Here is a 15,379-nt window from a genome sequence, read left to right as displayed (position 1 = left end):
GCTGGCTAAGCCAGAGCTCTGCCACTACAGCCTGGCCAAATGGAAGCCAGCTGAACAAGCACTGGTCTGAAGGGCTAATGGAAACATCTGTGGGCCTCATTAGCCACAGGGCTATACAAGGCAGCTAGAGATGGTGGGAAACTGGCACTGACAATAAAAGGCATGGGTGACTGCACCAGAAAGGGTCTCTGGTTGATCTGTGACCCAGGAAGGGGTCCCAGGGCAAGTAGTCTGGGCAAGGACCTTGCTCCAGTAGACATAGCCCCAGTGATTAGTTTGCATCCATTACAGATCAAGGGTTCAATATGAGGAAAAGAGCTAGAAACATACTAAAACTACAAGCAGAGGGATTCTCCTCTGCATTTCTATGTTCCTGAAATAGGAGTAGGGGGAAATGCCATGAACTCGATGGACCCGCAAAGGCCAATTCTAACCCAGTTCTCACAATTATGAAATACAGAAGAAAAAGAAACAGTTTGTTTACAGCCTGTGAATCTGTGTGAGGCATGTTTAAATGAAATGCTGGATATGACAAAGGGAAATATCTGCTTTGAATCATTTTTCACAAGGTCAAAACACGAGATTTTCATAGAGGAATTGTTCAGTGGAGTATTATGCTGCTCCTCATGCCTTCCACAAGGAATAAAAGAAAATGATTTGTATATAGTTAGTAACATCCACATAAAACATGTGCTCCCTGTAGCCCTGCATGCACCCTTTCTCAATTGCCATCCTTTCCTGCATTTATCACCTCCCACCCCATGCCCACTCTAATAAGATTTTAACAGCGAAAAGAAAAAGAGAAAAGTATGAACTGGCTAGAGGAATTAGGAAATGCTATCAATTTAAAACAGAAAAAATGTATTTTCTCTTCAACACATATTTAATTATTCTCAAGAATAGAGAAGAGCAGAGAGACATGACACATTTGAGTCTGTTTCTTTTAGGAAGTACTTTCAAGTAGGTTAAATCTCATATGATTTGGCAGAATCATTTACTTTTTTCTTTATGTAGTGGATACGGGGAGGAATTAAACATTCTAGTTGTATAAAACTCACAATAGGCTATAGAAAGTAGGTTAGAGCAACACTGGGATTGCAGTATTTCATCCACCTTCTTTTTTCAATTAATTTTCAAAGCTTTTCAATACGAGTTGCTGCCTTGTAAATTCTTGTTCTAGCTCTTGTTAGTGCCTCATGACCTCTGCATTATATAATTTTCTCATCCACTCCTACATACTGGGCTTAGATTCATTTAAATTACTTTTATGCCAAGGTAATTGCACCATATTGCAATATTAATAGTTTGTACTTTCCATTCCATGCAAGGATTTAAAAGTGATATACAATTACTAATGTCTTAAAAATCCCCAAACTCCTGCATTATATTATTCTACCCATTGTACAGAAGGAGAAACTTAACAAAGGTTAAGAACCAACTATCTCCACATTGGTGCTTTACTACAAGTTGGAATCCTCAAGTTGGAATGCTTTGGCCTAAGAGACTTGCCATAGATGACAGAAGAAATCTGATGCAAAGCTGAGAATGCAGTCCAGATCTCCGGAATCCCAGGTCTGTGCTTTAGCCACAATATTGTCTTTTAAAAAACCCAGGAAATTCCATCATAGTGCTTTTTAGTGGAACAGAGATATAACTCTATCTATGTAACTCTTCTATTTATACTCAAAATTTTGTTACTGGAGTTTTAAAGCTTTCACAAACAGCAGTACTATTAATAGTACTCAGCACTAGTTAATTAGTAGTACTTGTCACTTTCATCTGCAGAACAGTTTACAAACATAAGGGCCAAGAGTTTCAAATGCAACTACTGATTTTTTTTTTGGGGGGGGGGGAGAGGAGGGAATCAAGTTGAGATACTTAAAGCACAAGTGCCAGCTTCCTTCCCAAGCCTCCACCCTACCTCTGCTCTACCCCAAACCCTGACCTACCCACCGCTTCTCTCAAGCCTCTACCCCAGCTTTTACCATCCAGCCCCACCTCTTACAACCCCCTCTTTACCCCTGCCTTGCCTCTTCCCACCCAGTTCCAATCCCTTGCCTGAACAGGCTCCATCCCTGCTGATCCTCAGCTGTGGAACAGCTGATTGTGGCAGGTAAGAGGCACTGGGAAGAAGGGGAGGAACGGATCAGCAGGGATGCCTGCAGACAACAGGGATCTGGCTGTCACTGGATGCTAAGCACCCAATAATAATTTTTCATGGGTGCTGCAGCCTTGAAGCACTCACAGAATCTGTGTCTAAGGGTTAGTTCTCTGAAAATTAAGGAGTCTCAAGATGGCATCCAAAAACATTACAAAAGCTTGGCTTAAATCACTAAAAGTAAAACATATCTAAATTACAGCTGGGGTACATGGGCTAAAGCATACAAATGACTTTTAGGTCAGAGAGAGAAGTTAATATCAGAAGTGAGAGAACATAGTTCACTGCCTTTCAGTACTGTGCTTTTCAATACTTAAACAACATGGTTGCTCAGAACAAAGTAACCGTGAAGAGCTGCATTCCATAGACATTCAGAGCCTCAGGTGATAAGACATAGAATGTTATCTGATTTCCACAGCTTTGTGCCTGAATAGATATAAGAAACTATTATTATTAATTGACTGCTGACTGTGCTCATGGCATGTGCAGACATAAATATGATCCCTGCCTCAGGGAGCAGTTTACACACACAAACAGTTCAGACATGTATAAAATAAAGGTAAGAATGTGAAGAGGTTTGGGAGACACTGTTTTTAAGGTTTCATGGAAGAAGTGTGCAGAGGGGTTCCTGAAGGAGGAAAAGGAAAACATTTGGTGCGTAAGAAAGGGGTGTCTTCCATGTATAAAAGCCTGGAGGGAAGCAGGTGTCTAGATGAGTAAAAGGCAAATAAAACTAAGGGAGCAGGACACAAAAGTGAAATCCGGACTGTGGTAATTTTCAAAAGGCAGAGCTTGGATGTTAGCTTTGTGTCCTGCCCAGTTTTGATTTGGCTAGTTGCAGTTTCCTTTCGTTTCAGTTACAAAACTTAGAAATGAGCAAGGCAGTTTATCGCTGGACACTGTGTAAATCCCCATAACAACATCTAGACAACTCTAGAATCCTTCCACTCATGAAAAAGACTTACCACCATAGGTCAGAGGGAGCGAGGGGCCATGTGGTGATTGGTGCTGCAGGCAGGAGGTGGGAGCCTGGCGGGGAGCAGGTTGCTGAGTAGCTTTGGTGCTGGGACCGAAAGGCTGAGAATCAGACTAAAAAATGGCTTGCTGCTGGGATAGGGGTTAGTGGTAATCAGAACAAATAGGTATGTGGGAGAGGGCCTTCAAACAGAGCAGTCGGGTCTGGACTTTGCCTGGGGGATTTACATGCCAGTATGTGACTGCCTGCAGGAGAGCAGTGGCCTGCAATGAGTATTTTTGGTACCATGGGCTGACTTAGGGATTGTTGGTTTATCTTGTCAACACATGAGAGTTCAGTTCCAGTGCCTTAGTGTGAATGTAGTTATGCTGGTATAAATGTGCCTATACCAGCACAGCATTCCACTATATCCCTTTGGACTAGTACAAGTACATCTATGCCAGGGCTTACGCTGGGATAAATATAGGCAGTCCCTGAGTTACGTGGATCCGACTTATGTCGGATCCGCAGTTACGAACAGGGTTTTTCTCGCCCCGGAGGACGGGAGCGGTGGGGCACCCAGATGCGCCGCGGTCCCGCCGCCCGCGTCCTCCGGGGCAAAAAAAGCCACTCTGCGTCTCCCTGGTCTGCTGGGGGGGGGGGGGAGCCCTCCCCCCCCAGCAGACCAGGGAGACACTGAGCAAAGCCGTGGAGCACGCGGGCAGCGGGACAGCCCAGACGCGCCACAGCTGTCTTTGCTCCCCGTCTCCCTGGTCTGCTGAGGTGTGGGGGGGGGCGCAGCTAGTACGCGCCCCCCCCCCCCCAGCAGACCAGGCTTTTCTCCGGACGCCTGTGGTAGAGCAGCTGGGGCGCTGCCGTTTGGTCCCACAGCGCCGCTCTGGGTGCTACTGGACCAACCCGGCAGCACCCCAGCTGCTCTGCCCCAGGCGTCCCCAAGTCAGCCACTGCTGAAACTGACCAGCGGCTGATTCCAGGAAGCCCGGGGCAGAGCAACTCTGCCTTGGGCTTCCTGTAGTCAGCGCTGGTCAGTTTCAGCAGTGTCTGACTTGGGGACACCTGGGGTTCTTAAGTTGAATCTGTATGTAAGTCGGAACTGGCGTCCAGATTCAGCCTGTTGAAACTGATCAGCAGCTGATTCCAGGAAGCCCGGAGCAGAGCAACTCTGCCTCGGGCTTCCTGTAGTCAGCCGCTGGTCAGTTTCAGCAGCGGCTGAATCGGGACGCCAGTTCCGACTTACATACAGATTCAACTTAAGAACAAACCTATAGTCCCTATCTTGTACGTAACCTGGGGACTGCCTGTATAGCCATAGAAACACCATTCTCCTAAGTGACATAGTTATACTGGTGCAGGAACTAGTCCATAAAGTAATCATGAATTGTCCCATATATTGCTGGCAGCCCTAGTAAAGAATTTGTTAATATTTATCAGGTTCAGTATTTGTGGGAAAACACCAAGGACTACAGACAAAAAGGCCTAGTGCTTGGAGCATCTGCAACACTTATCTCTGAGTATGCAGTTCACCCATCATACTACACTGCTTTTGAACACAGGAGGAGTCAGACAGGAAGACATAGTTACTTTGCCCACAGTTCCAAGCTTCTTTCCAGACAGCACTTAGCCCCAAAGCTTCATCTCTAGCCTTTTCTCAGAGCCTCATCCCTAGTGCTGCTTTTGGGTGTGTCTAGTTCTCTGCTGATTTTCTTTTCCCGTCTCTCTCTCTCTCTCAAACACACAACTCTTTTCATATAAAACAGTACCCAGTGAAACTCCTTTGCCCACCGTTCCTTTCATGTGCCTTTGTTTTGGACGGTGACATGCCTGTGTTCAGATTCACTGACAGGAGGGACAAACGGGGCAACTGTCCTGGGGCCTGGTGATACAAAAGGGACAGGAGCTCCAGGCTGCTGCAGGAATAGTGGCAGCTGGAGCCCCAGACCCTTTAAATTGCCCACGGAGCTCCACACAACTCATTCCAAGCAGCACTGAGGGATGCCTGGGGGAGGAGTGGCAGGTGGCACTGAAGGTTGCCTAGCCTGAGCCCTGCCCCTTCTGCCTGAGGCCCCAGCCCATCCAGGGGTGTGGAGCAAGGTTTCCTTCCTATCTTTCCCAGGGGCCCTATGAGGCTGTCAGCCCTGCTGCCTGTGTAATGAGTGGAGGATTTCTAGTTCCATACCTACAGGTTCCCAAACTGGGGGCAGCTGGTCCTGGACCTGCCCCATGGCAAGGGGAGAGGCGGTGGAAGCATTATCCAGCCCCTCTCTGCTCCCAGCTCTACTCCAGCCCAGCCATGGTCCTAGTTCCCAACCCTGCCCCCATCTTTAGTGCCTGACCATGGCTCTGCCTCCTGCTCTGGTCCCATCCCCAATTATAGCCCAATCCCTGGTCCCTTGCCTCTCCCACCTGGCCCTGGCCCCAGCTCTAGAGGGGGCCATAGATGAGGTAAATAGAGATGTGATGCTGAAAAGTTTGGGGACCACTAACTTAATTGTTTCTTACATTTTTCCCAAATGAGGTTTGGCTGTTACATCCATCAGTTTCAATGAGGTTTAACCCAACCCGTAACAATACCAAGGGGGTTCTAAGGAGCAGGAAATTCTCATGACAGAACAAGGATGAGAGCTCTCTGGAGCAGAACTATAGAAAGCTAGTTGCCATGGCAGCTGTGAATCATCTTAAACCATAGTCATTTTAGAAGTTAAAAATGATAAAAGTGGCCTTCGTTGTATCTCAGGTACTTATTGAAATCAGAAAGACGCAATGAACTATGCTGACCATCTGTGGGCAGCCACTGGGGAATTACTTGTGCCTTTAGTTGAAGTAACCTGCTACAGAGTGAATTGTGGTTTGGCTTTCCTCTGCTGAGAGGAAATTCACATGTAGGAAGGAGCGTTCAGTGGCATTGCCAAGATTTACAGTTTCTTTTGTATCTTCCAGAGCCTTGTGCAGCACAGAAGGCCTGAGGCCTTTTCCAGCATAAAGAGTTTAAAATATGTAAAGACTGTGCATGCTACGGGAGCTTCTGGGAACGGTTTCAGCACTTTGTATTTTCTCCCCATTTTGTGCTTGTTCATCAAAGGGTAAACATTTCAAGCTAAATTATTCAGAAGGGATTTAAGATGTGTTTTCCTCACGTTCTGCTGAATACAAATGTGAAGAGAGAAAAATATATCAAGTGTCCTGCTTTGTTTTTGTTCACTGATTAAATTGGGATTTTTCAGGAAGGGGATTGTGCAGCTCTACGGCCACCTCCCCCTTCACCAGAACAGGATCTCGACAGAAGGCCACTGCTGCTTTGGTTTGGAAAAGGCTACATCATAGACAGAAAAGAGAAAGATGGGCAGGGCCTGGAACAACATTGAAATTATGGATGGCTCCACTGCTAGACCTGGTACACAAGTGGTATTTCATCAGTAAGATGGAGCAAAAAGTAATGGTTACAATATGTTAGAAAGAAACAAAGTGGTATATTTGGACAGTAATTTTCCAACATCGCAATAAAGAACACAGGCTAAACTATTAGTAATAAACACTCCTTTGACAAAAATGTTCCTTAAAAGGGACTAAAAAAATCTGGCCTGGGAGTCCCAGCAGCACTGTCCTGTCCCTAGGATGATTCAGGGTGGCTGTGGGGTAACCGCCTCAACCGTCCTATGGACAGGATGGACCCAGGGAATTACAGGGGCCTTGCAGGCTGGTAGGGGGACCTATCTGTCCCATACCTCAAGCTCCACCCTCTCTCATTCATAGAACCCTATTCTCAGGCTTGCCAACAGAGGGGGCAAAGGGGCAATTGCCAAAGGGCTCAATGATTCAAGAGGCCCAGGGCAGTGGTGCCTGGAGCCCATTAAATTGCCACCAGAGTGCTGTGTGCCTTGCTCTGGGTAGCTGTTAGGGCTGCCTGGAGAGGTGGGGCGCAACACACTCCAGGCAGCGCTTGGGGAGTGCCGTGGTCTGGGCTGCACTGATGTCCAGGGGCCCTTGGCCCCGCCCCTTCTGCCTAAGGCCATGCCTCTTCCGGGAATGTGAGGCCAATCCCCCCGGCACCTTGCCTAGGGGACCAACATGACTGTCAGCTCCTATACCCATAGCCCAAGGGATGCAGCCTTGGGTATTACTGAGGTGGGGCCTGGTGTGATTAAAATGATGTTAAAATAGAAACATCAACAGTAAATTTTTCTTTATATATGTCAGTAATATCAAACATTTCTGCTTGGGATGAACTGAGACCAGATGGGAACTCCTGGAAGTGCTTTTTTGATATTTTGAGTTTGTACTCATGCACTGTGTTGCCAGCTCTATATACTATTTAAGGAAACATTTTTTTAAAAAGAGGTGGAATAAAAAAATGGGTACACTGTGTAGTAAAATAAAGAACTGCTATTGCCACTCTAGATCATTCAGTCAATTTTTTTATTCTGTAGTGCCAATGATGGAAACACCTCATATATTGTTAATAATGATAAACACAAACTAGATTTCAAACAGAATAAAAGTAAGTAAAAAGAAAACTTATGAGTGAAGCCATAATCTTGTTTTAAGAGAGTTGAGGACACTTCCAAGTCCTAAGGGGAAGTAATTCCACCGATGAGAAATATAACAAGTGAAAAGACAGCATGAAATAAGAGCCCAAGTATGTGGTACCTATAAAGATCCTGTTTAGGCAGAAGTACAAAAATTTCTCAAGGACAAATATTACTTAAAGAACCTGGAGAATGACAATGCAATTGAGAAAACATTAAATCAATATGTTGTCAAACCAGTAATGGGTCAGGTTAGTTCATAAACTTAAAGGATTTTTTTTCCAAACAAAATCTAAATTGCATTCACGATATATATTTGTACACAGAATACGTGCATACTCACTGAACCTAGGTAGTTTCACTTACAAAAAAGAATCACATCTTTGTATCTGTTCATTGCATGGGAGCTAGTTAGACCACTTCTATTTAAAAATGTGACCCAAAGGAAAGTGCTTGGGTGCTGTGTATTGCTAATAATTGAAAAAGGTGCACTGAAGCCTGCATAACTAACTGTAGCAGAAGGAGTCACACAGATGCCTGCAAGCAACCGAGAACAACAAATGAGAACACTGAACTGTGAAAAATAGTTCAAAGTTCTCTTTCTAAATGCCTGATTCTTGTGATCCTGATGCAAGTACAGCTGCCATGGTCAGGATAACAGAATTGCTCTACTAATGTAAAATTACAAGGCCAAATTCTGTCAAGGGCCTAAATAAGGGCAGAATTTGTACTTTATTTCTGGAAACCTTGTAATTTTTAAAAACTGAGTTAATATAGTTTCAAATTCTTACCCCTACACTGGAGTCCCTACGTCAATATTTGTGCTTAAAGACCCATTTATTTGTTTATTTTTCAAAATCTGTTCTTCTATTCTGTTGATGGGAGAGAAGACATACCAATCACAGAGAAAAATACTGAGTGCTAGATTGAGAATTTCTTAGTCACAGTGACAAGCAGTTACTCATCCATGTACTCTCATTGTTTAATGGAGAATAACCCCCCGCCAGTGAAAGGGGTTCACAATCATTAGTCAGGGGATACAGGGAAATGTACTATACACAAAGTGCCATCAATTGCACAAGTAAATACACTGACAAACAGAAAAGTCTGCATTCTCTAAAAGTGTTATAGTAATCTCAGGTATTTCTTGAAATAAAAGGGCTTTCAATCAGTTTAAGATTCACTTATATCTGAAAATTGGTATCACTTCAACCAAATATATATATATTTGTTTCAGCTAAACTCGTTTAAATTCATTTTCTCATTGCATTTACTCATGTGCTGTAGCCATCATATAACTAGTTTGAAAACCTAAGTGAAATTCAGACTTCGCTTTCTTATCCAAGTTGGCTGTAAGCTACATGGCCATGTAGGTGTCTAGTTAGCATCTCACAGGTGTTCAAGGCTCCTGACCAAAGAGGGAAGGAGGGGTGCCCTGCCTCCAAGTTGGTCTGGCTTCCAGCCTATTGCAGTGGGGGAAGGAACAGGCTGAACCCACCACCTCTCCCCTGGCCTAAACACAACTACAGCCTGGGCACTCCAGCCCCAGAGTGCCTCTGCCATGCCATACCCGGATCAATCCAGTCTGACCCCGCAGCCTCCCATGGGCCCCAGAGCCCCTAGTGCAACCTAGGCAGCCCTGCTGTGGCCTGGGTGGCTCAGCTCTGCCCCCCTCCCCACATCCTTCCATCCCAACCTTCTGTCCCCTTCATCTCCAGCTTTAGATTATGCACCCCCAGATGGAGCCCTCACCCTCCAACACCTGAACCCTCTGTGCTAGGCCTGAGCCTCTTCCGACACTCAGAACATCTTTGCACCACTCCCACCACCTGAATTTTGTTATGCGCACCAATGCGAAGGCGATGTGTTGCACATCATCTCCATATCGGTGCACGTAACAAAATTCAGTCTGCTCTGGGGTGGGAAAAATTAGAGGGAACTTTGCACCTCACCCAGTTATTTATCTATCACCAAGAATTAGGTGTTAGCTCACATTTGTTGGGCATAAAAGATCCACAGGCATGATAATCCTAGTAATAGAATTATAAATCATTCTAATTAAATTTATATTTTTTGTACAATGATATGGTAGTAAAATAGAGCTACAACATTTGTCTCCATTTGAACTTTCCCAGAGTTTGAAGTTGTTCAGAAGAGATGCAAGTTCATTTGTCCTCATAGGGTATGTCTATAATGCAATTAGAAACCAGTGGCTGGCTTGTGCCAACTGATTCAGGCTAAAGGGCTGGTGAATTGTGGCATCGCTCAAGCACAGTGAACTCAAGTCAGCCTGCAAGTGCCAGCTGTAGATTTTAAACTGCAGTGTAGACATACTTGGAAAGAGTAGATGTAGCTTAGGTGAGTCACTTGGACATATTGTTAAGTGTATTTTAGTGGCTCTGTCACATGATGTGAGTCGTGATTTACAAGACTTTTGTCTAGGTTATGTAACACAAGTCATTTTTTATTAACTTCATTGGTTACTTTTACAAGGACCAGCTGCCGCATTTGGACGGAGAGTTCCCAACGTCCAAGATGTTGGAATCTATGTTGGTTTATGCTCAGTTCTACAGACAAGGTAGGCATGAGTTGGTGACTGCTTTTTTTCATATGAAACTGCTAATTCCTTCAGCCCCCTGACACCCACAGGAACATTTTTGCCCTCTATAATAAACATTTGTGATATTGCTTCAAGAATTTAATTATAAACATATTCATGTGGCTTTGGAAGACAAGGCTCTTGGTCAATGAATTATCAGGCTAAATAATCACAGTGTAAACCTGGATACAAGAGAGCATAACTGTATAACCACCAGTTTTCACACACAACATTCACTACATATATAAGATATGAGGCTGGGGTATCAGAGGGGAAATAAATAATATGTTCTTTGTTTCTTCAACGGTCTACAACAATTTATTACATGAATGGTAAAGATCATAGAACGTAACTAGGACAAAGCAGATCTAGGGTATGTCTACACTTGCACCCTCTTTCGAGAGAGGGATGCAAATGAAGACATTTGAAATTGCAAATGAAGCCAGGATTTAAATATTCCATGCTTCATTTGCATATTCGCGTTATGGCGCTATTTCAAAATAGCGCTATCTCGAAATAACAGACACTGTTAAGATGTGGTTATTTCGAGAGAAAACTCTTCTCTCAAAATAACCCTTATTCCTCATACAATGAGGTTTACTAGTTATTTTGAGAGAAGAGTTTTCTCTCGAAATAACTATGTCTTAACAGCATCTGTTATTTCAAAATATCGCTATTTTGAAATAGTGCCATAACGCGAATATACAAATGAAGCACGGGATATTTAAATCACGGTTTCATTTGCAATTTTGAATGTCTTCATTTGCATCCCTCTCTCGAAAGAGGATGCAAGTGTAGACATACCCCTATACTAAAACAAGAGACTTAAGAACAAAGCCTTTTGGGATACTAGCAACAGTGGGTCGAGTGCAAAAGTTGGCACCTCATTAAAAACAAATTACTTGCAACTGGATAGGTCAAAAGATACATTTTAATCTTAAAGCTATTTATTCAAATCCAGGTCAACATCAAGAATATAGCCATTTGATGGCCTTTGAGAGCCATGGTCTCAATCGATTTACCAGTGCACAGGTAAATTCCAGCAAAACCCAACATCACAATGGACACTTATTAGGTTCCTTGTTTACAGTCATGGAAGTGATGCCAAGGAATTAATGAGCCTAAAAACTAGTCACTAAATTATTTGCACATTCTGGCAGATAGATTCTGGGTCAGGCATAAAGCACATTGACTGTGCAACATGGAGAAGTGGTCACAGACACTGCCACCTTGTATCTGCTCAGTAGGTAAATGCACACCTTCAATCTCAAGGGTTGTCAGTCTGGTACCATTCCCCAGCAATCAATTCACTTCAAACTCAGTAAATGAGGAGGGAGTTGTACCAAGAGAGAACAATCTATAGACTCAAGGAGAGATGATGGATAATTTCTGTCAAAAATGTTGGTGGTGTGTGAAAGGACAATTGCAGATGGCATCTGAGGATCAGCATTTTGCCACAAGCTACAGAGCTCTTCGTGTGTGGGAAATGTACCCAGAAAAGTTGACATTCCAGAGGGCTGGGGTGGGAGGTGAGGGAGATGGTGAGAAGCCTCATTGATGACACTTTTGAGAAATAAGGAGGCACTGTTCCTGCAATGAGGACTTTATAAATGAAGAGCTGTTATTGTTGTCAGGACTTAAAAGACAAGCATCAAAATGCAGCTAGCTCTCAAAGAAAGTGGTAGAGAAGGGAGGGACAAGGATTAAAACAATAAATAAAAGGCTGCGAGTCATAGCTTATTGTTCTTGAAGCTCTGATATTTTTGTCAGTCATCGCTGACGTTAGGTTGCTTGGGATAAATGGTTGCTTGGGATTTTCAGGAGGTCAAAGGGCACCAGATTAATTTCTGGGAGTAATTGTTGAGGGAACACTGTGGGGCAGGTTCTGCACCTAGTGCTGAACTTGCATCCTGCTACACTGGCCTGTGTGTCCTTGAAGTAGTGATGGCACATGTCTGTCCATCTTGAGACTTCAGAACATCCCAAAGCTGGGCCAGTGGCTCCTGCCAAGGGCACGTAGTTCCTGAAATATCCCCTGCTGGGATGGTGGAGGGGGACAGATATTCAACAGTGTGATGCTGTTGCAAAAAAAGCAAATATGATTCTAGGTTGTATTAACAGGTGTGTTGTAAACAAAACTCGTGAAGTCATTCTGCCGCTCTACTCTGCACTAGTTAGGCCTCAGCTGGAGTACTGTGTCCAGTTCTGGGCGCCACATTTCAAGAAAGATGTGGAGAAATTGGAAAGGGTACAGAGAAGAGTGACAAGAATGATTAAAGGTCTAGAGAACATGACCTATGAAGCCAGGCTTCAGGAACTGGGCTTGTTTAGTTTGGAAAAAAGAAGATTAAGGGGGGACATGATAGCGGTTTTCAAATATCTAAAAGGGTGTCACAAGGAGGAAGGAGAAAATTTGTTCCTCTTGGTTACTGAGGACAGGACAAGGAGTAATGGGCTTAAAGTGCAGCAGGGGAGGTTTACATTGGACATTAGGAAAAAATTCCTAACTGTCAGGGTGATCAAATATTGGAATAAATTGCCAAGGGAGGTGGTGGAATCTCCCTCTCTGGAGATATTTAAGAACAGGTTAGATAGACATCTGTCAGGGATGGTGTAGATGGAGCTTGGTCCTGCCTTGAGGGCGGGGGGCTGGACTCGATGACCTCTCGAGGTCCCTTCCAGTCCTATTATTCTATGATTCTATGATTCTAACCCTTCGCTGCAACAGCAGGAAGAAACAGCTAAAACACTCTCAGGGTACGTCAACACTACAGCGTTATTTCAAAATAAGTTATTTTGGAATAATAACACCCAAAATAACTATTTTGAAATAGCACGTCCACACTACAAATCCCCATTAAAATAGAGCAGAGCTATATCGAAATTGCTCATCCACTCTTATTGGAGCCTGAATTGCATATAAGGGCCCCCCAGAAGCACTCCGGGCGGGTCATCAGGACAGCACCCACATCTTGGAGCTACTGCCTGAGGTTGAAGCTCGTGCTTAAACCCCTCTACGGCTGCATCTCTGAACCTTCTCCATTGCCTACCTCATTGAGGGACAGCAAACACCACATTGCATGCTCTGGTTGCCTTGTGGATGCCACAGCACTCCTACCATGGAGCCAGACCTGCTGCAAAGCAGTCACTGGCTCAGCCCTGCTGCTATACCTCCTGGCACAGTTTATGCAGGCTGCCCTCATGCCACTGCTTGAGGATGATGACCAGCCTGTAATGGGGGATTCCCTCATCCAGACCTGGGCATTCTTCATGCACCACAGTCCCTCTCACCCTGTCCCCCACCCCATACCATGCACTGCTGCTTCTGGCAACCGGAGACCAGTACCGACTGGTGAGACTGGATCTTCATGGAGGGTGGGACAACCAGCAGTGGCTCCAGAACTTCTGCATGTGGATGGGCACCTTTCGGGAGCTCTGCAAGTGGCTCGCCCCTGCCCTCTGGCAAAGGGACACCCATATACGACCTGCCATCCCCCTCCAGAAGTGTGTTACCATCATTATTTGGAAGCTCATTATCTGGACAGCTACCACTCTGTCAGAAACCAGTTCAGTGTGGGGAGATCGACCGTTGGGGCTATGCTCATGTAGGTTTGACTCTCTTGTTATTGTCCCAGAATGGCAGTGAACTACTGGAATGGGGTTCCCTGGGGAAGGGAGGTGGTAGACTCTCCTTCCCTAAAGGTTTTTCAGTCCCAGCTTCACAAAGACCTGCCAGGGATGGAGTACTTGGGGTTGTTCTTACTGTGGGAAGGGGTTTGGGCTCAGGGAACTCTCTGTGATCAGTGGTCCCTCTAAGCTGACTGACTGGGCAGGGCTGATTAGCTACCTGTGAAGCTGTACTGCCACACAGCTTAAAGGGAACACTGCTTCTAATTCTCTGTTTGTATTCTTCTACAGGTGGTACGGGCCATCCATACCACTCTGCTGTGTAGGGTTGTCAACCTGTACCACCAAGGTCAGGGAGGTGGACATTCCGATGTGCACTGTGGGTGATACATCCTACCCCTTTCTCTCCTGGCTAATGAAGCTCTACATGGGACACCTGGACCCCACCACAGAACAATTCAATGCCAAGTTCAGAAGATGCCTCATCATGGCAGAGGGTGCTTTTGGCTGCCTCAGAGGAAGGTTCCTGTGTCTCCTCACCCACCTGGAACCTGGCAACTGGAACAACCCCCAGGTGGTGGTAGCCTGCTGTGTCCTTCACAACCTGGGTGAGAACAAGGGGGATATGTTCCCATCAGGATGGGGGGCAAAGACTGAGTGGCTTGCTAGAGCTTTTGAGCAACCATGCACTGCTGCCATCCGACAAACCCAGGGGGCCTGTGCGCATCTGGGAGGCCCTGAGGGAGAGTTTCAGCCAAGGCCAGCTGTGACACTCTTCCCTTGGGCCTCCCCATAAGAGGCCTCTGCATAGCTCCTGTGTGCCTTTCCTCTCCCACCCCTTCCATCCCCTCCCTGCTGCACTCCACCCTCCCCTGCACACCAAATAAAAAAAGACTTTTTGTTTGAAACAATAAACTCTCTGATGTTTATTTGAGGGAATTTAGAACTGGGGAGGTACTGGAGAAAGAACCTGGGAAGGGGGAGGAGGGGAAAAGAGGGGGGAAGAGTGACTCAGGGATGGGACTGAGAATTACACCTGCCTCAGGTAGTGGGGCTAGGAGAAGAAGCTGGGATGCAGGAGCAGGGGTGGTTGCTGGGGGGACGTGGGAAAAAATGGGTGCTGAGGTGTGGCTGCTAGACTGTTCCATGGTGTCAAACAAGGCCATCTGTGACCTAGGCAGTGGGTAATGCCCTGCAAGGGCACAATGTTCTGGGGGAGCCTTGCTACCTCCATCCCCCAGATGCAAGCTGGCATGGGAAGATGCTGGCCATGGAGGGGTGACGGGCCAGTTTGTCATCCCCTCCTCTGTGATGTGTACACACTGGGTCTGGCAGTGGCCGTATCCCACAGAGAGAGAAATTCTATCCCTACCTGCTGGAGGAGATGGGGAAGGGTGTTGGGGGAGGTGTGTGTGAGCGGCAGACACTGCTTGCCAGGGAGTGTGCTACTGGGGTCCCCTTCTCTTCCTGTCCCCTCTCCCCCTGCAGATTCCCCT

At 45.6% G+C, this 15,379-nt stretch overlaps 1 long non-coding RNA gene across 1 annotated transcript in view; it reads left to right on the top strand.

The window, feature by feature from the left end:
* Window positions 1-14,755, top strand: part of LOC102453409 (uncharacterized) — a 45,688-nt gene extending 30,933 nt beyond the window's left edge. The window contains exons 2-5 of the long non-coding RNA XR_012900726.1: window positions 1,408-1,572; window positions 6,356-6,525; window positions 10,151-10,235; window positions 14,175-14,755. This is a non-coding gene — a long non-coding RNA (uncharacterized LOC102453409). The remainder of the gene's footprint in view (window positions 1-1,407; window positions 1,573-6,355; window positions 6,526-10,150; window positions 10,236-14,174) is intronic.
* The last annotated feature ends 624 nt before the right edge of the window (window positions 14,756-15,379 follow it).

This window comes from Pelodiscus sinensis, chromosome 1, assembly GCF_049634645.1.
Source record: "Pelodiscus sinensis isolate JC-2024 chromosome 1, ASM4963464v1, whole genome shotgun sequence".
Lineage (NCBI taxonomy): Eukaryota > Metazoa > Chordata > Testudines > Trionychidae > Pelodiscus > Pelodiscus sinensis.
The sequence above is the reverse complement of the archived record's forward strand: the minus strand, read 5'-3'. Positions and strand labels throughout refer to the sequence as shown.